This window comes from Plecotus auritus (assembly GCF_963455305.1).
Source record: "Plecotus auritus genome assembly, chromosome: 6".
Lineage (NCBI taxonomy): Eukaryota > Metazoa > Chordata > Mammalia > Chiroptera > Vespertilionidae > Plecotus > Plecotus auritus.
This window is the reverse complement of record NC_137773.1, coordinates 97,318,354-97,341,193: the sequence shown is the minus strand read 5'-3', so window position 1 is coordinate 97,341,193 and position 22,840 is coordinate 97,318,354. Positions and strand designations below refer to the sequence as shown.

Sequence of the window (22,840 nt, the reverse complement as noted above, 5' to 3'; positions counted from 1 at the left end):
AGGCACCTGTGGGGTCCTGTACCGTTTGTGTGGGGGTGCCGTCTTTGAGTCTTTCCAGTGAGGCCGCTGGAGTTGGGATCACTCTTGGTTCTTGGGAAGCGGAATTTGGGCAGATATTGATAGTTTGTCTGAAACTACCCCCACTACGCTCCCCTCCCCCAGGTGACCCTGTTTCATTAGACCTCCTTCAGAGAGTGGAAGTGTTTTGTGGGGAAGAAGCTGCGTATGTGGACTGGGAGCCGGTGGTGGGCACCTGGGAGGGGGCTCTGGCCACTGCAACTGGCTGCTGACTCTGAACTTCTCAGGGGTCCATTTGGGCCCATCTGGGGAAGTTCAAGATGTTTCAGTTCTGCCACCTGGCCTGGGGCAGGGGGTGGGGAAGAGGCTGCTGTGCACCCTCTTTCAGTCCTGACTTTGGGGCACATCTGGGACTGTGGTCAGACCTGCTTCTTCCCATTTCTGTTTGTGTCATGGCACTCTCAGTCTGTGTTAGGACAGAAGTTGCAGGTGCCCAGTGATCAGGTTCTGCGGGGAAGTGGTTTAGGGGCTCTTTTCCTCTTGCCTGGAAAGTGCGGGCTTCATAGTCAGAGGTGGCTGAGGAGGCCCCCGTCTGTGTGTGTGTGTTTGTGTATACCAGGAATGAGGGGGCCTTGGGCGGGTGTGGAGAGAGACTAACTAGGAAGGAATGTAGCTTTCTTCCTGCCCCAGACTTGTTCAGCACCATTAGCTAAACGGGGAATTTCTTCCCCTGTTTCTTTCCCAGGTGCCCACCCTTCCCGTGCTTTTTCCCACCTCTTTGGGCAATTTTCTTCCTGTTCTGATGTCTCAGTTTCCCCTTAATAGATGGGGAACCATATCTTTTTTTTGTAAGAATGAATTCTCATCTTGTGAGAAAGATTCCTCAAGGTGAGGCTGAGGCACTCCTGTAGGGGAGGAGGAGAAAGAGGAGGTAGGGGCACAGTGGTTGGCTTGAGCCTCCCTTCCCTGCAGAATTCCATCCTGAGTGACTCGTCCTGCAGGAAGGCAGACTTCCTAGAGGCAGCTGTGGGAGAGCTCATGAGTCATGTAAATAAGGTGAACTTGGTACCTGGTCACTTTGGGTTAGGAGCCCCGCCTTCCCTGTCATGCTGCCCTTGCTGGATCCATTGGTCCTCCGGAAGGCCTGCCTGTGCATTCACCTCATGCTGTCACACAGCTATTTTTAATTTAGGGTGTTGCTTACATCCCCTAACTAAAGCTAGATCTTCCTTGTGAGGGTGAAGGTAACTGCAGACTCAGGCAGGTTCCACATGGAGCGCAGCTGTGTAGGTTAGAGTCAGTCGCTAGGAGGGACTCCCTCAAAGAGCTTCTTCAAGCCATCCTGGCCAACTTGGCTTGCTGGGCTAAAATTTGGGGGACCCAAACTTGTGTTTTTCTCAGAAGCTGTCTGGAAATTTAAGTGACTTGGCAATTTAAAAAATATATATATATTCTATTGATTTTTTTACAGAGAGGAGTGGAGAGGGAGAGGGATAGAGAGTAACATCAATGAGAGAGAAACATCGATTCAGCTGCCTCTTGCACACTCCCTACTGGGGATGTGCCCACAACCAAGGTACATGCCCTTGACCAGAATTGAACCTGGGACCCTTCAGTCTGCAGGCCGACGCTCTATCCACTGAGTCAAACCGGTCAGGGCGACTTGGCAATTTTTGTACTGAATCATACCCATTGGGCAGTGTGCTAGACTGGGCTAAAATGAGAGCAACTCAGGTGCTCTTGGTGCTTTTGGGTGCTGGACATGGGGAAGGCGACTTGAAGAACTTGTTTGTGACCAGAACAGTGTATTGGTTATTAACAAAACCTAAGGTGCACAGCTTTGTTAATAGTGTCTCGAGTTTCCTGTTCTCTTGTGCTGTGGTTAAATGGTTTGCCAATGGCAATTTGTGGAGAGGATTTTTGTTTTTACTTTTTAATTGTGAAGAGGCTTGTACAAATTCAGAAGTGGCAGGGGACTGACAGGAACTTCCTGTAATCCTAGCTGTTGGAGCAGCTCCCGTAGAAGTCCCTGAGATTTCTCTCTCCAGTGGGATCTGAAGTCTGAGCTACCTTTGTGCAGACCTAGTGGCCTGCCTGGAATTTGGTGGAGGGTGAAGATGTGGTAATACACACAGAGTCACCAGCCATCCAGACTTGGGGCTTCATGCAGTTTCTCCTTGAATATAAAAATTCAAGTGAGTCCTGAAGGAGCTACTCCCGTGGATCTCCTTTTTTGCTGTGATGGGTTACTTCTGGGAGAGAAGACTGAGGAAGTGTGGACACAATCCCTTCTTCCTAGATAGCCTCATGTGCCTCTCAGAGACATGTCCCCTGACCATTTCCAGGAGCACATGCCTCGACCACCTGGGCATGTTATTGTTGGGTTTGGTGGGCTCCATTGCTGGGTCACCTTTTCCTCTCCTGAGTGGAGAGGAGCATGCTATTGTTCAGAAAAATTGAGGGCCCAGGGAGGGGCCTAAGAAGCCTGGAGATTGGAGCCTTTTTAGGTTTGAATCTCACCTATACCTGTGTGAGGTCTTGGAGCAGTGCCTAACCCTTGCCAGTCCAGATCCTTCTCCTCACAGCTCTGAGGATTACAGCACCTAGTCCTCTCTGAGCTCCAAATCCTCCTCCTCTTGGGGCTTCGGGGATCCTTTGGCATGTGTGTGCCCCTCAGCATATCCCTGACCCCTCGTGTACACTTGGTGCCTCTACCCGGAGCCAGTCCCTGCCTGGAGGTTAGAGCAGAGCCCTGGAGACAGAGGGCCTGGGCTCTTACATCCACCTGAATCTGACTGAGCCCCTGGTCTGTATAGGGCCTGCCTGGAATTTGCTGGAAGGTGAAGATGTGGCAATACACACAGCCCCCAGCCATCCAGATTTGGGGCTTCGTGCAGTTTCTCCTTGAATATAAAAATTAAAGTGAGTCCTGAAGGAGCTACTCCTGTGGATCTCCTTTTTGCTGTGATGGGTTACTTCTGGGAGAGAAGACTGAGGAAGTGTGGACACAGTCCACTGCTGAGGAGTTGGACATTCACAAGTGACCAAGACAGGCCCCTAGTGCCAGGAGCTGACATTCTAGAGGCAAGAGACATAATGAACTGGGCAGCACAGAAATCAACATGAAGAACTTGTTAGTGGTCAATGTCAGGAAGGAAGTAAAATGGGGCAACATGATGGCATGGGGACAGGTGATGTGAAAGGGTGCTGATTGAGAGCGGTGCTTCTAGGAGACGCCACAGCTGAGGTCTGCTGGGTGGGGGGCCAGGAAAGCTGGGTGCACAGGCCTCGAGACATAAGGGGCTGGGGAGGCCATTGGGGCGGTGGGAGGGTGGCCCAGTAAGCTGTAGAGGGTGGCTGCAGGCTTTTGTCCTTGGGAAGGAGCAAGTGCAGGAGGTCTGCAATGAATACTCCTGGACTGTTCTGGAGCTGTGCTGGGTGCTGCTCGCTGCTGCTCAGGGAGCGGCTGCGTGGATGTCAGCCTGGCACCGGTGGCAGGAGGAGCCTTAATTTAGCTTCTGTTCCCCTCCCACAGTAAGGCCCTGGGAGGCAGGCTTGGCTCCACTTCCTGGGGGGTGCCCCACTTGGCCCTATCAGGGGAGCTTCTTGCCAGCCTTGTCTGCTTTACAGATGGCCCACCTTTAGGACTAAGTGGCACTGCCCCTCCTGGCTGTGGGCCAGGCCCCTGTAAATCCTTCGTTCTTGACAACACTGGCAGGAGGGCTAGCTTATTGTTCCCACTGTGCTTTGGGGGCAGTTGGGCTCTGAGGAGCACTGTGGTGTGCCCGAGGTCACTTAGACTGTCCTCACTGGCCCAGGCTCCCTCTCAAGTTGGAGGGATCTTGAGCCACTGGGACATAGCTATGAAAGGGAGTCACATGGTGGTCTGGAGTCCTAGTTAAAATGCCAGTGTTGCCCTAACCGGTTTGGCTCAGTGGATAGAGCATCGGCCTGTGGACTGAAAGATCCCAGGTTTGATTCCAGTCAAGGGCATGTACCTTGGTTGCGGGCACATCCCCAGTAGGGGGCGTGCAGGAGGCAGATGATTGATGTTCCTCTCTCATTGATGTTTCTAACTCTCTATTCCTCTCCCTTCCTCTCTGTAAAAATCATATTTTTTAAAAATAAAATAAAATGCCAGTGTTTCAGGCTCCTGTGAGTGTCGGTAACCTGAGTGGCCCTGCAAATGCCTGAGGTTGCTGTCTGGGTCTGTATTGTGCCCCCTCCCCCAAGAAAGCCTAAAGATGAAAGTAACCTGTCCCAAGCTGTACATGTTACTTCCTCTGGTCCCCTGTCAGCCCTGTGGTGGAGTGGTGAAGAAATGGGTGGAGGCACTGGGAGGTGGAGTCACCGGAAGGAATCTCCCAAAGGCGGAATCAGAATACCCCCTCTGAAGGGTTGTGCTGGGCCCTGTGGGCGGGGAGCCATAAGGGTTCAGTTTGCTTGTGTGTTTCAAGGTGAGCACTGTTTTGGGCTGAGTGAGTCTCTCTCAGAATGTTTATATCTCATAGATGCTGAAGTGGGGAGCACTCCCGGCACTGGGTGAGTGCTGGTGGTTTCTGCCGTAGGCTGTAAGGCTCTCTGAGGAGCCAGCCTGCCTGCCATCACAACCCTTGACTAGCCTTCCAGCTACATGCAGATCTCCAAGGGGATTGTGTGTAAACAGCAGGCTGCTCTCTGAAACCCACCCTCTGTTGACTCATCTTCAAGGCCAGAGTTCATAACCCTTGAGGCAGTTTTGACATCACTCCAGGATTGTGACATCCCTGATGAATCCTTGAAAAACAAGGCCACTTCTCTCTGTATACGTGGCTCTGGGCTGGAGCAGACCCTGTTTTGGGAATCCGCTTCTCTGTGGCAGGAGTCCTGTCCCTTGGCCTGGCAAGGCCCAGCTGGCAATTCATGCTGTGCCTTCAGGGTTTGGCCTCCCCTGTCCTTGGTTTTTTAGGGCCTCATTCCCCACTCTCTCTGCCTTTATCACTTTCTCCTTGGTCTGAGCTGCACAGCCAGAAGATCTCATCTCCAGTGATATGTGGCTGCTCTGCTGTCACCCCAGAGCACAAAGGAACACTTTTTAAAAATATATATACATGTTTTTTTTATTGATTTCAGAGAGGAAAGGAGAGGGAGAGAGAGAAACATCAACGACGGGAGAGAATCATTGATCAGTTGCCTCTTGCACAATCCCCACAGTGGGGTGTGAGTCCGCAACTGGGCATGTGTGATCTAGAATCTGGGATTCTCCTGGTTCATAGGTTGACATTCAACCACTGAGCCATGCCAGCTGAGCACAAAGGAATGCTTTTGAGAATAACCACCCCCACCACCACCACCAAGTGAGTGATATGGACAGCCATGTCTTGTGGTTGTTTTGTCACTTTACATTTTAATAAAGAAGCCGGTGCCCACATTAACTGTCCAGAGCTCTCCTGTCCTCACACCAAGTGGCTGCATGGAGTCTGATGCTAATTATATTCTTGGGCCTGGTCCCTCCAGGCCATGGCTGAGTCACCTGGTCAGGGGGCATGTTTGTGACTTGCCACAGCCCCTCTGGAAAGGGAGTCCCACATGTTTGTAAAGTTCATGGGTTCACCAAACCCCTGTTTAAAAGTGACACATGTAGCCCTAACCAGTTTGGCTCAGTGAATAGAGCGTCGGCCTGTGGACTGAAAGGTCCCAGGTTCGATTCCAGTCAAGGGCATGTACCTTGGTTGTGGGCACATCCCCAGTAGGAGGTGTGCAGGAGGCAGCTGATCGATGTTTCTCTCTCAACGATGTTTCTAACTCTCTATCCCTCTCCCTTCATCCCTGTAAAAAATCAATAAAATATTTTTTAAAAATTCTTAAAAAAAAATAAAAGTGACACATGTAGAAAGTTGATTTTTTTCTTAGTAAATTGTTTTGAGAGAGCAGGGGGGCGGGGGAGAGGGAAGGAGAAAGACAGGGAGGGGAGTGGAGGAGAGAGAGAGAGACCAGTATGTTGTTCCACTTATTTATGTACTAGTATTCATTGGTTGATTCTAGTATGCATTCATTGGTTGATTCTAGTATGTGCCCTGACTGGGGATTGAACCTGTAACTTTGGCATATTGGGACGACACTCTAACCAACTGAGTTACTCTGTCAGGGATTTATTTCTTGTTACTAAAAAAGCAGTATAGCTTAGTGTAGAAAACTGGCAAAATCACTAAATCCCCTATTCCCATGGCTACTGTTGCCCTTGGCACCTTGCTATGTCTTGTGTCCAGGCACTGTGTTACCACACTGGTGTCCTTGTATAATCCTATATAATAAAGAGGTAATACGCAAATTGACCATCACTCCAAACACACAAGATGCCCCCCCCCCATGTGGTCAAAGATGGTTGCCCCATGTGGACACAAGATGGCCATCACAAGATGGCCGGCAAGGGAGGGCAGTCGGGGGGAACCCAGGCCTGCAGGGGAGGGCAGTTGGGGGGAACCCAGGCCTGCAGGGGTGCTGACTGCTCTTGCCCCTGTGTCCTGCAATTAGGGGGGACCAGGCCAGCAGGGGAGGGCAGTTAGGGCCGACCGGGCTGGCAAGGGAGGGAAGTTAGGGGTGATTGGGTCAGCAGGGAAGGGAAGTTGTGGGCAACCAGGCCTGCATGAGAGGACAGTTAGGGGCGACCAGACTGGCAGGGGAGGGCAGTTAGGGGCAATCAAGCCAGCAGGGGAGCAGTTAGGCGTTGATCAGGCTGGCAGGCAGAAGCGGTTAGGGGCATTCAGGGAGGCAGGCAGGCGAGCAGTTGGGAGCCAGCAGTCTGGATTGTGAGAGGGATGTCCCAGATTGGAGAGGGTGCAGGCTGGGCTGAGGGACACACACACATCCCTCCCTCCCGTGCACGAATTTCGTGCACCGGGCCTCTAGTCTATAATAATAAAAGCATAATATGCTAATTAGATCGGACGACCTTCCGGACCAAGCTGGGGCTGTTAGGGAAGCCCGGGTCCCAGGTGCCAGAGGGAAGTTGGTGCTGGCATCTGGGGGAAGGAAGGCCTACTCTTGCACAAATTTCATGCATCAGGCCTCTAGTCTCTTCTCTATATAAAAGGTTAATATGCAAAGTGTCCCCTTGGGAGTTCAACTGGGAGACTGTGAGTTCGATCGCTCGCTATGATGTGCACTGACCACCAGGGGGCGGCACGGAGCAAAGGAAGGGCCCGGCCGGCAGCCGGAAGGCCCCAATGGTCCCTGATCTCCGGCCAGGCCTAGGGACCCTACCCGTGCACAAATTTCGTGCCCTGGGCCTCTAGTTTTAGATACCATTTCTTCCCTGACACTGTATAAGCTCTGTTTTTTATTACAGTGGTAAGCTTTACTCTTTAGTGGTTAAGTCTCTGCAGTGTGGACCCTAACAGGTTATTCTCCAGCACTGCATTGATCCTAGACTTCCTGGTTGCACAGAGCAGTGTCCCTGTGTTGAGTGCTGTGCAGAGGCGCTGATGTGTGGTGAGGGGCACCCTCTGTGTCCCTGAGTATCCTGAATGGAGCAGGAGGCTGCAGGTGTCGCAATCAAGACCTGGGAGAGATGGGTTCTGGCCTTTGGGGGTGAGTGTTCAGAGAGGGCAGGCCTAGAGGCAGGGAGACCTGTGTTGGGGCAGTGTTGAGGGCTAGGCAAAGGGTCAGGTATTGGAAGGATGTAGGTTGCCCCCTGTGCCTGGTTGGGGTGGGGAGGGACATTGTTAATCTTTCCTGATCCTGGCTGTGGCACAAATGCCATCACACACTGGGCTTTATGGTCATGCGTAAGCTGGGTGTTTGAGAGTTAGGACGACACACAGGGTTCTGGAGTCACCCTTGGCTGGAGGGAAGGCTGCTGTGACCAGGAGAGCTACGGGTCTGTGGCAGGTGGGCACTATTGGCACTGACATCGATGCTCCAGAGTCACATCTTTCTGGGTTGCCACCTTGTCCCAGGACATGGATATCATCAGGTTCTTGCCAGTGTCCTGGTAATGCAGTTTGAAGGTGGCTTTGAACAGATGTGGCAGCTGTGGGAGCCAGCAGCCTTCCTTTAAAAAAAAAATAATTTTTATTGATCTTTAGAGAGAGAGAGGAAGTGAGAGGAATAGAGAGAAACATCGATAGGCTGCCTCCTGTACAACCCCTACTGGGGATTGAGCCCGCAACCCCAGCATGTGCCCTGACCAGTAATTGAACCAGTGACCTCTTGGTTCATGGGTTGATGCTCAACCACTGAGCCACACCAGCCAGGCCCAGCAGCCTTTCTTTTTTTTTTTTTTTTTTTTTTTAAATATATTTTATTGATTTTTTACAGAGAGGAAGGGAGAGGGATAGTTAGAAACATCGATGAGAGAGAAACATCGATCAGCTGCTTCCTGCACACCCCCTACTGGGAATGTGCCCGCAACCAAGGTACATGCCCTTGACCGGAATCGAACCCGGGACCCTTTAGTCCGCAGGCCGACGCTCTATCCACTGAGCCAAACCGGTCAGGGCCCCAGCAGCCTTTCTTATTCTGGTTCTTGGATTGTATTCTTTGTTTGGGACAATTGGATGCCAGGTTTTCCTTATTGCACTAGTCTTGGTTAATAGGTGCTGGACAGTAGGTGCTGGGGGAACCATAGCCAGGCCTGGATGGAGGTGTTATACCCTGTGACAGTGCCTGGGGGCAGCGGCAACCTGAATCAACCTCAACAGCCCACCTTGGACAGCTCTGCCTTTGAGAAATTAATGAGCCACAGTGATGGAGGGCCAAGGTTAATCCTCCACAATTCATCATTGGTGTTTCCTTAGTTCTTCCTGGGCGGGGGTGGGATGGGACTGAGGCTTGGTGCAAGGAGCACCTTTCCTGAGGATATACCCTGTACCTATCCCAGGCTTGTGTGTGTGTGTGTGGTGGGGGGTGGGGTTAGCTTTTCTCCTTGCTGCCATGTCTAGCTTAGATACTCAGGGTAAATGTCCTGGTAAGGACACATCTCCCCAAAGGATGCCACACACTGGAGTCTGATTGTTGGGCTGCAGCCACTTCTGCTCACAGCCTGGGCAATGGGCCACTGGCTTTCTTCCTGAGGCTCAGTTACCATGGGTTGAAGCAGTGCTTACTACTGCAGTGGTCTCTCAGGTCAGATCAATGAGAGGTCTGGATGCTGACTGCTCTTGCCCCTGTGTCCTGCAATTAAGAAAGTGCAGTTTTTCAGAGCTTAAAGTATCTGTTCCTGTGCCTCTACTGTTAAGGACTTCTTTTTTAAATAAAGAAATGGCTTTCCCCAATTAAAAAAAAAAGTTATATTTTTTATTGATTGATTTTTAGAGAGACAGTGAAGGAGGGAGGAAGAAAGAGGAACATTGATTTGTTGTTCCATTTATTTATGCATTCATTGATTGATTCTTTTTTGTTGTTGCTGTGTGTGTTGTTGTTTTTTTGTTAATCCTCACTGGAGGATATTTTTTTCATTGATTTTAGAGAGAATGGAAGGGGGCGCGGCAGAGGAGAGACAGAGAGAGAAACATCACTGTGAGAGAGCCACATCAATTGGTTGCTTCTCCAATGCACCCCAATTGGGGTGGGGAACCTGCAACCCAGGTATGTGCCCTTGACCAGAATTGAACCCCCAACCCACTGGTCTGCAGGCCAGTGCTCTAACCACTGAGCAATGCTGATTAAGGTTATTAGTTGATTCTTTAAAAAAAATTATACACACACACACACACACACACAGAAGAGAAATATGCAAATTGGCATACCTCCACAACACCCACAGCCAATCAGGGGTGAGTATGCAAATTAACCCAACAAAGATGGAAGGTTAATTTGCATACACAGGCACAGAACGAAGACTGAAGGCTCCGGCTGAGCAAAGACTGAAGACTGAAGAGGCTTGGCTTCTCCGCTGCGGCTGGAGTGGAGAAGCCTTGCTGCAGCTGGAGTGAAGGCCTGGGTCCTGGGTGCCGGAGGAAAACTGGTGCCGGCAGCCAGGGGAAGGAAGGCCTATTGCACGAATCTTCATGCAACAGGCCATATATATATATGTATATGTATATGTATATGTATATGTATATGTATATGTATATACACACACACACACATAAACACACACATATCCTATCTAATAAAAGAGTAATATGCAAATTGATCATCACTCCAACACACAAATAGCCGCCCCCATGTGTTCAAAGATGGCTGCCCCCATGTGAACACAAGATAACCACCACAAGATGGCCTGCAGGGGAGAGCAGTTGTGGGCAATCAGACCAGCAGGGGAGGGCAGTTAGGGGTGACCAGGCCAGCAGAGGAGGGCAGTTGGGGGTGACCAGGCCAGCAGGGGAGGAAAGTTGGGAGGGACCAGGCCTGCAAGGGAGGACAGTTGCGGGGGATCCAGGCCTGCAGGGGAGGGAAGTTGGGGGGGACCAGGCCAGCAGAGGAGGGCAGTTGGGGCAACTGGGCCTGCAGGAGAGGGCAGTTGGGGGCATCCGGGCCAGCAGGGTAGGGCAGTTGGGGGGATCCGGGCCTGAAGGGGAGGGCAGTTGGGGGGGACCAGGCCTGCAGGGGAGGGCAGTTGTGGGCGATCAGGCCTGCAGAGGAGGGCAGTTGTGGGGGGACCAGGCCTGCAGGGGAGAGCAGTTAGGGGCAACTGGGCTGGCAGGGGAGGGCAGTTGGGGGTGACTGGGTCTGCAGGGGAGGGCAGTTGGGGGCATCCAGGCCTGCAGGGGAGGGCAGTTGGGGGCATCCAGGCCAGCAGGGGAGGGCAGTTGGGGGGGGACCAGGCCAGCAGGGGAGGGCAGTTGGGGGGGACCAGGCCTGCAGGGGAGGGCAGTTGTGGGCAATCAGGCCTGTAGGGGAGGGCAGTTGGGGGGACCAGGCCAGCAGGGGAGAGCAGTTAGGGGCGACCAGGCCAGCAGAGGGGGGCAGTTGGGGGCGACCAGGCCAGCAGGGGAAGGCAGTTAGAGGTTACCAGGCCAGCAGGGGAGGGCAGTTAGGAGTGACCAGGCTGGCAGGGGAGGGCAGTTAGGGGTGACCAGGCTGGCCAGGGAGGGCTGTTAGGGGCAATCGGGCCAGCAGGGGAGCAGTTAGGTGTCGATCAGGCTGGCAGGGGAGTGATTAGAGGGTGATCAGGCTGGCAGGCAAAAGCAGTTACGGGCAGTCAGGCAGGCAGGCAGGCGAGTGGTTGGGAGCCAGCAGTCCTGGATTGTGAGAGGGATGTCTCAGATTGGAGAGGGTGCAGGCTGGGCTGAGGGACACACACCTCCCTCCCGTGCACGAATTTCGTGCACCAGGCCTCTAGTGTGTGTGTGTGTGTGTGTGTATGTTGTCACAGTGGTGACAACCAACAGGTGAGGATACTGGAAGGGAGAAACGTTAATCATGAGAGAGAATCATTGATCAGCTGATACGTGTTCTAACTGAAACCAAACTGTGACCCCCTGGCTCATAGGTCAACACTCAACCACTGAGCCACACTGGCCAGGCTGGTTGATTCTTGTATGTGCCCTAACCGGGGATCAAACCCAAAACCTTGTATTGGGATAATGCTCTAACCAACTGAACTACCTGGCCAGGGCTTTCCTCAGTTCCTGTAGCAGCTTTCCTGCTGAAGCCCACCCACTGTATTGGAGAGAGCTGGGCCCTCCAGTGCATCCCCCTTCTCCATCCCTCCAGCAGTCTTGGGGGCAGTGATGATGGAGTGGGCAGTGGACAGGGTTTGGACGTGCTGGCCAAGTTTCTGGAGACATGTCCTACCGGGTCTGGGGTGACTGCTGAGTCCACTGGGCTGGTGCCCATTGCTGAGGGAATGTGAAGAATCGGGCCTGGAGTCTAGGGTGAAGTGGCTCCTCTCTGCCGTCAGGTTATGCTCCAGCCTTTGGATATTAGGGAATCACAGGGCAGCCTGGAAGAGCCAGACCCCTCCACTTAAGAATGCTCTTCCTCGGGATTTGAGGTGGGGGTTCTGTCTCCTCCATCATCCAGCCTGGGCCAGCGGGGCCTAGGCAAAGGAATCTCGGGAATGACGGGCCTAAGGTGTCCTGGCCCACTTCTTCACTCACCTGGGTACATACACATGGCCCCCATGTCCTGGTTATCAGACTAAGTTGGCACTTACTGGTGGGCAGGCTGGTTAGACCTCACTCTGCAGTCCCCATGCCCCTGGGAGGGAGGTCAACCAAGGGCACAGTGTTGACAACCAACAGGGGATGACACCGGAAGGAAGAAACTCAGCTTCCTGAGAGCAGGCGGTGCCTTTAGGAAACAGGTCAAACCGGGAAGTAGCCAAGATTGGTGATGTCTGCCTGAGATCTGAGAGTGGCACTGGAGGTAGGCCCAGTGGTGGGGCAGCCAGAGAACATGAAGGTAAGGGGTGCCAGGGCAGGAAGTTGAGGTTAATTATTGCAAAGAAGCCTGACTTAGCAGCAGTGGCTGCTCTGATTTGTGCAGTGTAGATGGCTCCAGCCCCTTCCTAGGTTCACTGTGGGGAGCTTGACTCCACTTCGATGTCAATCCACTGGGGGCTCCATTCTATGACTGGCAAAGATCAAGGAAGCCTTGGGAGTGCTAAGACTAATCAGGAGTCATTACCTGGGATCTCTCAAAGCATTAAAAAATATGTTTTTTAATTGTAATAAACTACATATAACAAAATTTGTTAACTTAATTATTTTAAAATGTACAATTCAGTGGCATTAAATACATTCACATCATCAACTTCAGAACTTGTTCGCCTTCCCAAATTGAAACTCTGTTCCCATTAAACACTAACTCCTATCCCCTTCCATAGCCCCTGGCACCCACCATTCTGCTTCTCTATTTCATGAATCTGACTACTCTAGGGACCTCATGTAAGTAGAATCATACAGTATTTGCCCTTTTATGACTGGCTTATTTCACTCAAAATGTCCTTAAGATTCACCCATGTTGTGTAGCAGGTGTCAGAATTTCCTTCCTGCCCTAGCTGGTTTGGTGGATAGAGCGTTGACCTGCAGACTGAAAGGTCCCAGGTTCAGTTCCAGTCAAGGGCACATGCCTGGGCTGCGGGCTTGATCCACAGTAGGGGGCATCCAGGAGGCAGCCAATCAATGATTCTCTCTCATCATTGATGTTTCTGTCTCTCTCCCTCTCCCTTTCTCTCTGAAATAAAATTTAAAAAAATGTATTTTAGAAAAAGAATTTCCTGCCGGAACCGGTTTGGCTCAGTGGATGGAGCGTCGGCCTGCGGACTGGGGGGTCCCGGGTTCGATTCCGGTCAAGGGCATGTACCTTGGTTGCGGGCACATCCCCAGTGGGGGGTGTGCGGGAGGCAGCCGATCGATGTTTCTCTCTCATCGATGTTTCTGACTCTCTGTCTCTCTCCCTTCCTCTCTGTAAAAAGTCAATAAAATATATTTAAAAAAAAAAAAAGAAAAAATTTCCTTTTTGTGGTTGAATAATCTATCATATGGATGCACCACATTTTGTTTACCTAGTTATTTTGTCAGTGGACACTTGGGTTGCTTTCACCTTTTGGCTGCTGTAAATAATCCTGCTGTGAATGGAGATGTACAAACATCTCTTTGAGACAGTGCTTTCAGTTCTTCTGGGTATATAACCTGAAGTGGAATGGATGGATCATATGATCATTCTATGTTTAACTTTTTTGAGGAACTGCCAGATTGTTTTCCATAGTAACTGCACCATTTTACATCCCCACCAGCAATGCATAAGGATTCTAACTACTCCACATCCTTGACAACACTAGTTCTTTTCTGTTTTTATTATGGTAGCCATTCTGATTGGTGTGAACTTGTTCTTAGAGCCTTTAAAGTACACTAAGGTAAATATGACTGTTTAGGAGAGTTAAGGTCTGCAGGGCCTCCAACACCTGTTGGATCATCAATGGGCTCAGGATTCCCCTGGTTGCAGGTGACCCCAGTTAAATGGGGCATGGTGGCTCCCACACTTAAGGTGGACTTGGGCTGGCTTCAGGTCCTGCCTGCGGGAAGATTATGAACAGGTCCCTGGGAGCAGATAACAGGAAGGGCAGGGACAGCCGGCTTGGCCTTGCTCTGGATGAGCGGAGATGGCAGTGAGGTACAGGAGGCCAGCCCTGTGGTCTCTAAGATGGGAGTAAGTACCCCGGTGGCCTAGAGCAGCCGTCGCCAAACCTTTTGAACCTCACGGACCACCAGTGGTCCGTGGATCACTGGTTGGCGACCACTGCTCCAAAGTTTTCCTTAAACCAGCGATCGCCAACCTTTCGGACCTCACGGACCAGTGGTTGGCGACTGCTGGCCTAAAGCACTTGTGGCGGGGAGCAAGCAGTGGGGGCTGAGAGCTGGGGAAGCAGGGGTGACATGGGCTTCGCCCTGGGTGGCTCATTCTCCCCAGCCATTATCACCTTCTTACCCTTCCAGTAGCAGGACTTCTGTGTCTCCCTCCCACCCTCCCCCCACAAAAAAAAACAAAAACCACATACACAACAAGACAACAACAACAACAGTCCAGAGGGCGATGGAGAGGGCTGGGCTCCGTCCTGCAGGCACCTGAGGCTAATGGTCAAGAGCTCAGATGGGACAGAATCTGTACTTTAGGTTTAGCTTTCTGTGTCCCCGTGGATTACAAGATGACTGGTGTAGAAAATGGGCTTTCTTCCAGGTGGTAATGGCCTGGAAGCCCTGCAGGTCAAGAACTGCCCTTTGGGGGTTACTGGGTAGGCAGGAGCTGTGCTATTGTCCTGGAATTTTCTCTGGCCCTATGGGCAGATGTAGCACACTTGGCTCCTTTAGCAAGAGAGGGTGTGCCCTGCTCCTGTCCTCCTGCCCCTCCCCCTCATGCACAGGTCTCATGCCTGTGTTCAGGCTGTAGTCCAAAGTAGGCTGATTTAAGGGTGGTCGCCCCCTCATGCCATTCTTTCTAGTGGGGGCAGTGCTGCCAGGACCCACAGGGTTCTGGGTGGCTTCCCCTTCTTGAGGAGGGCAAATGGGTTGGGAGGTTCCTTCTTCCTTTTTTTGTTTTTTTTAATATATTTTTATTGATTTCAGAGAGGAAGGGAGAGGGAGAGATTGAAACATCAATGATGAGAGGGAATAATTGATTGGCTGCCTCCTGTACGCCTCCTACTGGTGATTGAGCCCGCAACCCAAGCATGTGCCCTTGACTGGAATCGAACCCAGGACCCTTCAGTCTGCAGGCTGACGCTCTATCCACTGAGCCAAACAAGCTAGGGGCCTTTTTCCTTTTTTAAAAGTGATTTTTTTGGGAAATTCATCTTCCTGTTGTGGACCTTGAGGTTCTACCCATCTGGAGGGGTGGTTTAAGGGTTCCAGCCCAGCATTACAACAAGGAGAATGACCACTGCATCAGGACAGCCTGGCTTTCAGAGGCAAGAGCTGGTGAGCTCAGTGTGACTTCCTTCTCGATGGGGACTTCTTGCCTGTGGCCTCTCTTTCGTGTTGCTCTCCAGGTTCTGACAGAGGTCCCATGCCTAGTCCCCCTCCTGGCTGCTCTCTTTCCCTATGGGATTAGTGGTAGATCTCACGGGCCTCTTTTTGTTCCCAAGGGAGCTGTGTCTGCTGTGCTCAGTGTTGCTTCCATAGTTGTGGGCCCCCAAAACCAAGGCTTTCAGCATGTTCATTGTAGTGTTAGAAGGACAGAATTGGATCAGGACTCTGATGAAGTGGACTATATGAAGCATTCTTTTTTAAGTTGTCAACCTTAGAATCTAAAATGAGTTGGTCAACCATGGCTGGAGGGGCAGATCTGGTCCACTGCCAGAGTTTGTAAAAAGAATTTTATTGGGACATCTGTGGCTGCATTTCAGGCCCCTAGGGAGTCTTTGCAACTGACTGGCTCTCAAAGCCTGAGATACTGACTCTCTGGCCCTTTACAGAAATAGCTTTCAGTCTGCTGGTCTGGAGTGTTGGGATGAGTGTGTGACATGAGGACTCAGTGTGTTAGTGGAATGGGCTGTTCTAGGAACCCCTGGCCCTCATGCAGTAGTGTGTGGCCACAGGAGCCCTGGCAGCCAACTTGCCATTACATTGCAGGGTGGGACCAAGGCATTTTGCTGGTGGGATGCCTTGAGGATGTTGGCTGACCTAGGTCATGTGGTCAGCATAGATTCAATTGAACCTCATATCTGAGGGCAGCACCTACTCTGAGGCTGGCTGTCTCCCTCCGATTTCATGCAGATGTGAATGCTTCCCACCCTGTTCAATCCCCTGGGTTTCCCGGAAGCATTTCTCGGCACTGCGTCAAGACTGGCACAGCTTTCAGTAGGCCTGCCTTTCTATTTGTGACCTGCTGATGAACTCTGGAAATGGGGCCAGCTTGTAAGTCTCTGCTGGAGCTGGGCGGGCAAACATCTGCCTCTGATTCCAGTCAAGCTGTGGCCGATGTCTCCTAGCCCCTGGCCTCAGCTCCATGGCATACTGCGGGGTCAGGGTCATCTTTCGAGGTTAGATTGTGCCCAGTAAGGATTGGTTGTTCTCATGGTGTCTTCGAACATGCACTTCATGGCATGAGGAATAATTAGATGACAGTAGCTTCAGATGGGTCTCTTAAAATGACGACAGTGTGCAGCCGGCGTCTCCTGCTGCCCAGGAGTGAGCTCTTTGTGGGCTAGGAGGCTTCATTGAAAAAGCTTCTGGAGCTTTCTCAGCTTGGGATGAGTGCCATTTGTGGATAGATTCTGAATTAGGTACCAGTGGCCTGGAAGACCTGGGGAAGGGCTTTTCAGGCAGGCCTCCCTGCCAAGGGGCTGTGGTTTATGGATTCTGACTGAAGAAATAGCATGATTTTGCTCTTTTTAAACTTTTGATGTTGTCTCTCCCTTTTCAGAATCGGTGGTACTATTGAACTGCTATAGCCTGGGCAGGCAGATGGGGCGGAGCAGGGACCCAGGGGCGGGGGCGGTGTGTCTCAGGGCTGAGGTTGGGGAACTGTGGGGAGATGTTTGATGCAGGAGCAGGACTCAGGAGAGTGTGTTTCTCCCCTGGTTGCACTATTTTTGGTGTTGGATGCTTGTAGATGTCTGCTTGTTCCAGAGAAATACAGTCTGCTCACAGTGGATCTGGCAAGTGGGATGAGCACAGCCAGGACTGGGTGCCTGTGTCCAGCTTGTTTCCAATCTACTCTGCGGTTGGGACCAGGCTGTGCTGGGTCCCTTACCTATGCGCAGGGTTCCACTGGTTGAGGGGCTTGAGAGTAGGGCCACTAACCCGGTGATCTGTGCCAGCAAGTGGAGCTGCATTAAGAACTATTTTGAAGTGGCTTCTGGCCTAGAGTATAGGATTGATATGAGGCCCTCCCTTCTCTTAGCCCTGACATCTAGCATCTCTTTGGGGAAGCTTCCTCCTTGTCTCTGAGCAGGTGAGGTTGATGGTCCCTTTGGGTGATCCTGGGTGAGAATGGAGCCAATGAACCGGTCTGCCAGTGCCTGGGTGTGCAGGCTCACAGGCCGGCAACAGAAGTTCAGCTGATACTGTGCTAGGAAGGCATGAAGCTTTGAACCCCTTTCTCCCTAGGTTGAAGGGTGCCCCAGAGCTGTGGTCTGATACACTTCATCCAGGCATCTTCACATAGCTCCTCCTGCTGCCTCCTCTTCCTGGTCTTGGTCTCTCACCTGTGAACTCACTGAGGCCTGGATGCTTTCAGGTGACAGGAATTGCCAAGCGTGATCTGCTGGGCACAGTTCAGCCTTAATGAGTGGCCATTCTGAGTGGATGTGACACCTACCTCTATGCCCTCTTCTCAGGGCTCCCAGTGCTATTTCTGGGGCTCAGCATTCAGGAGTAAGCACACCACTTGCTATAGGCATGGGCATCCCTCTGCTATTGTGTGGCTCCGGGGCGCTAGTGAGTTTGGAGATGCTGTGGGCAGGTCACTAGAGGGAGCAGGGTCCAGGTCTCAAGGTGGCCAAGCTGGAGCTAGTTCTAAGCCAGCCTGAAGACCTGAGAAGGCTGTCCACTGTCTTGCATTCATGTGGCACTCAGGGGGCCTAGACACTGAGGATCCAGATGCCCATCAGTTGTCTCTCTGATGGGCCAGGGCTGAGGGTAGTAGGCTTTATTAATTCTAAACTCTCACTGGTGTTGATTGCATGTGGGCTGAGCAGCTGCAAAGTGAGGGTAGTGCGGCTAGGGGACTGGCTGAACAGTGGCGCCATCCTCTGGATCTCAGTTTTCCCCTGTGCTGTGTGAGGGTCATTGTTATGTTGTGGGCTCTGTGCCTTCCTTCTTTGTGCACCCTCAGCTGTCCAGGAATATAGTCAAGGCCTGAGGTGACTCTGAAAGATAGGAGTTTGCTCCTCTGTTGGAGCCTTGGGCCAAGGTTCTCCTAGGTATAGGCATCACAGACCCCAGACCAGCTGGCTTTTTGAGAGCTCAAGGCTACAGGGTCTATGCGGGCCCTCAGGGCCTGTCAACTGGTATAGGGACTTGGTGGTGTGCAGGGTTTCCCAGAGTGGTGGTGTGCAGGGTTCTCACATAAGTAGCATTTCTCATAATAGCCATCAGGACATGCTAGAGGTGGGGAGTGGGGACACAGCACACACAGACACCACAGGGCCTTAGCCACGATGATGCTTGGAGTTGTAGCCTGGATAGCTCCATTTGTTTAAAGTTGAGCCTTGAAAACAACAACAAAACAACATAAAAGAAAATGATAGAAGAAAAAAATAAAGTTGGGTCTTAGGTTTTTCGTTGTTTCTTATTCATCCATTGATTAACCCTGTGGGTGGTGCTGGGGCGACAGGCCTGACAGGCAGGGTCAGAAGGCTGAGTCTGAGCTCTGTAGGTTGGCCAATTCTGGAGGGATGAAGGTCGCTGCTTTGAAAATCCGTTCCCAGTCCTGAGGATTTTGCAGTCTGTAGCTGCTTCTCCTTCTGCCCCATCACAGATGAATGTGAGAAAAAAACCACGTACACAGCAGTTTTATACAGGAGTCCATGAGGAATCTTGAAGTTTGCAGAAAATTTAGGGGAAATTCAGAAGAGTGAGCCTCATGTCATTGTTTTCACTCAGGATGTGCCTTCAGAGTTTGTTACCCAGAGAGTCATAAGATTGCATTTAAAAAAACAGAACAGAGTCACATCAGTCAGCCCACACAGGCAGATCCATCCAGAGAGCCTCCCACCTTCCTCAGCCCTCCACTGCCTGGCCCATCTGCACAGTGCTGGGCTCCCATCAGCCAGGGACTGAAATGCAGCGCTATGTGCCCACTGTTTGCTGGTGCCTCCACCTGAGCAAGGGTCACAGCTGATACAGGCCTGTCCCTCTCCCTCCCCAGGTGCCTTGTCCTCACCTGGGGTGCCCTCTGTTCCCTCCTGACTCACTCCTGTCACACCCACAACCCACAGAAAGCGCTTTGTCAGCATAGATGGCTCTGCTTGTGGTCACGGTTCCCGGAAGCCTCTCTGCACCCACAGCCATGGAGCCTGCCCTGTGTTCTTATGGCCATCACCCCAATGTGGCTATGTTTGTTCACTGGGTTCCCTGCTGTCCTGGAGACTTCATTTGTCTCTGAGTGTGTGGGTCCTTAATGGGAGGGATTGAGCCTCAGTGACGGGCCACTCTTAGGACCTTCCTGTCCCACAGAACTCTGAGGTATTTGGTGGCCTAACATGGGGCTTCTTCCACCTGTTACAAACGCCTTGTCTGGGCCAGCCAGATGGCAGTGCCACTGGGCTATGCTTATTGGCTGTGATATGTGATTCCTAATTCCTGATCTTGCATCTCCCAGGCTCAAACCACCCTCATGGGATACCGGGGGACCCCATTACTCAGGTTCTGGTGACCTCTCAACTGCTAAGGGCCTTTCTTTGGAAGTCTCCTGTCCAGTGTCAGAGTCCTCACTGCCTCCCCCACCTCCTGTTCACCAAACAGTGCACTCCCCAAGGACAGAAGTTTCAGGGGAGGGCCTGGCGCGTGCCAGGCCTTAGTTGTGAGTCGTGAATTTGACTGGCCTTCCTTTTCTGGATCAGTGCTTTTCGATTTTGTTTTGCTTTTTCACGGTACAGCCAGCCTTTGGACACAAGCCAGGTGTGTCAGACAGACCAGCAGGAAGTGCCTGGGATTGCGCTCCCTGTGCACATCCTGCCGAAGTCCATGGGGCCTGCCCGTGACTCCTGTCTATCTCGCCAGCTCCCCTGTGCAGCTGGCCCCTGGCCCAGAATGCTTGCCTAGCCCAACCACACATAGCTGTGGGAGGGCCCAGCTCTGAGGTGCTACCCATGAGTCCTGCCTTATTTTCCTCTTCCCCCCAACAGTGGTTGACAGTTCCTGCTCTCTCTGCCGAATCTTTGCACCTTTCCCATTTTATCTCACACTCTGGATTAAGTGCTTCCTCCTAACTTCGTGGTAGTATTGGTCAAAAACCATGTCTCACTTTCATATGTGTCTTCCTGGTGGCTTCTTGTGTGTTTTAGCCAAGTGATTCTTGTGTGCTCTATTTTTTATCTATGTGGTATTGTCACCTTTTTCTGTTGGATTGTCTGTCTTTTAATGGGGCTCACTTTAGCATGGGTTGACCCTTGGGCGCTCTCACTGCCTCCTGAGTGCTGTCTGCAGGCCTTCTCCCAGGCCTGACCCACTGCACTCCTAACCAAACAAGATCACCTCTCCCACTGGGAAGTTTTGGCCCAAGTTGGCCTCTGGAAATGGTCCTGGTGTCCCCATAAGCTCTGCTCTGGGGAATTGAATATGCAGAGTTGGCACCGGACTGGCCATTTGTCATTTTCTTGAGCATGACTGTGGACCCAGTTGGCCAGTGGCTTTGAAGCTCTTGGACTGTGTTGTCAGGCTGGTTTCCAAGGTCTTGGGTTTGCTTTAGTTACCTTGTGACACATTAGTGAAAACAACCGTGCTGTGCTGTGAATTGGAAAGTACTGCATTCTATGTGGCCCCTGACAGTTCCCAAAGTCAGTTCACATATATTTTGTGTTCGAGCCCATGGCTACAACTCTTCGAGCAGGGCAGTCAGGCCGCAGCCTCCTGTTGTGCCCAGTGTCCCTGTCCCCTGTGTTTTGTTTGTTACCCTGGTGGGAGAGCAGACACAGTGATGTTCCGGGGCCATGGTTACCGCTGTAACACCCCTTAGGCTTTAGGGTTGAGTATATAACCTTGCGGGTCGGAGTCATTCCCATTTCACAGATGTGAAAACCGACCTGCCCAGGCATTGTGTCCATCACTAGTACAGGCCATATTGCCACTTAAGGATGTTTTCCCTGAACCTGGTGGTCTTGCCCTCTGGCACATGTCAGGGATTTTTGTTTTTTGAAGAATGTGGCAATGCTGTATTTTCCAGTGTTCTGAAACATAGAGGCCAGAGCTAGAGGCCACCTGAGTGGCAAAGCTGGTTTATACTTTTTGTACCTTATTTCAGAGATAAATGAGTAGGTCACCAGCCCCAAGTGACTAAAGCCAGAGAAGTTAAGTGTCTGACTCAGGTCACACAGCTTTTAAATGGCAGATTCTAAAGCAGAAGTGAATCTTGTGATCGCAGCTTCAGAAGTTTTGCTCTCAGTTCCTAGCAGCTGCCAGTGGCCCCAGTGCATCATTCTTGCTCTTTAACCCCTGGTTCCCATCCCTGCTGGGACCAGCTGTTTGATGTGGAAGCCAGGCAGGTGCGCCCAATCTCCTGTAAGGAGAGGAGGGGACACCAGGTGCTGCCTCAGCTTTCAAGCAAGGCCTGACCCTTCCCAGGTCTGGGTTGGGGTTGAGTGGCCTGGGCTGGTGTGGAGGAAGGACCCCTGGACCTAGGGGTCTTAGCGGCTGCATGGGGCAGCCACAGGCCATGAGAACCATACAGGTCCCCCAGAGTTAACCCGACCTCTTACTCTGGGTGATTCTAAGTTCCTTGCCCAGAAGTCTATAAAGAATTTGGATTGTACTGGACATTCTTGCTGCTGATCCATGTGACTATCCAGTGCCAACAAGGCAGTCTGTTTTCTTTTTGGTTAATCCTCACCTGAAGATATTTTTCCCATTGATTTTAGAAAGAGTAGAAGGGAGGGAAAGAGACAGAGAGGGAGAGAGACACCTCGATTGATAAGGCAGTCTGTTTTCCATTCCTGAATTTAACTCTGGTCTTCTGACTGAGCAGCTGGCCTGGAGTCCTGCCAGGTTCCACTTCCGTGATGGCTCAGATCAGAAGCTGCTCCTGAAACAAAATTTCAGGCCTGATGATCTGGGTTGATGATTAGGAGACTTGATCTTGCCTCCTGGATGTTTCGTGTTTCTGAAGTGACGTGTGCTCACTGGGAAGACTTGGAATCAAGGCTACCATGAGAGGCCTCCTCCTGTCACTAGGGCTTCCTTCCTGTCTCCCCCTACACAGACTGTACCTTTTGAGTAATGTTTTAAAAAGTTGTTTCTCATGCCTGGCCGGTGTGGCTCAGTGGTTGAGTGTCGACCTATGAACCAGGAGGTCATAGTTCGATTCCTGGTCAGGGCACATGCCCTTGTTGTGGGCTCCAGTGGGGACCGTGCAAGAGGCATTCAGTCAATGTCTTTCTTTCATCATTGATGTTTCTATCTCTTTTTCTCGCTCCCTTCCTGTCTCTGAAACCAGTAAAAACATACTTTTTTAAAGTTGTTTCTCACATCTGACCTAGTTTTTTTTTTTTATTCTCAAGCCCAGGAAGACTGGCTGTCACCTAGATGTGGCCTCACTGTCTCAGGTTACCCCTCAGGATGTGTTGGGTCTTCAGGACAACCCCACTAGTGGGCACCTGTGTGCTGGGACCAGAGCAAAGAGCTGTGAAGAGTGGGCAGTGACCCAGCAGACCTTTCCCAGGCTGCAGGGTGAAAAGAGGCATTTCTCAGGGACCAGGTAACCAGTGGGTCTCTTCCTCTGTCTGTGGGGCCATGGA

General features: G+C 51.6%; 1 protein-coding gene across 2 annotated transcripts in view; it reads left to right on the top strand.

Moving 5' to 3' along the window:
* ELL (elongation factor for RNA polymerase II) overlaps positions 1-22,840 on the top strand; it is a 62,367-nt gene that overhangs the window by 664 nt on the left and 38,863 nt on the right. The gene's annotated exons all lie outside the window — the stretch shown is intronic.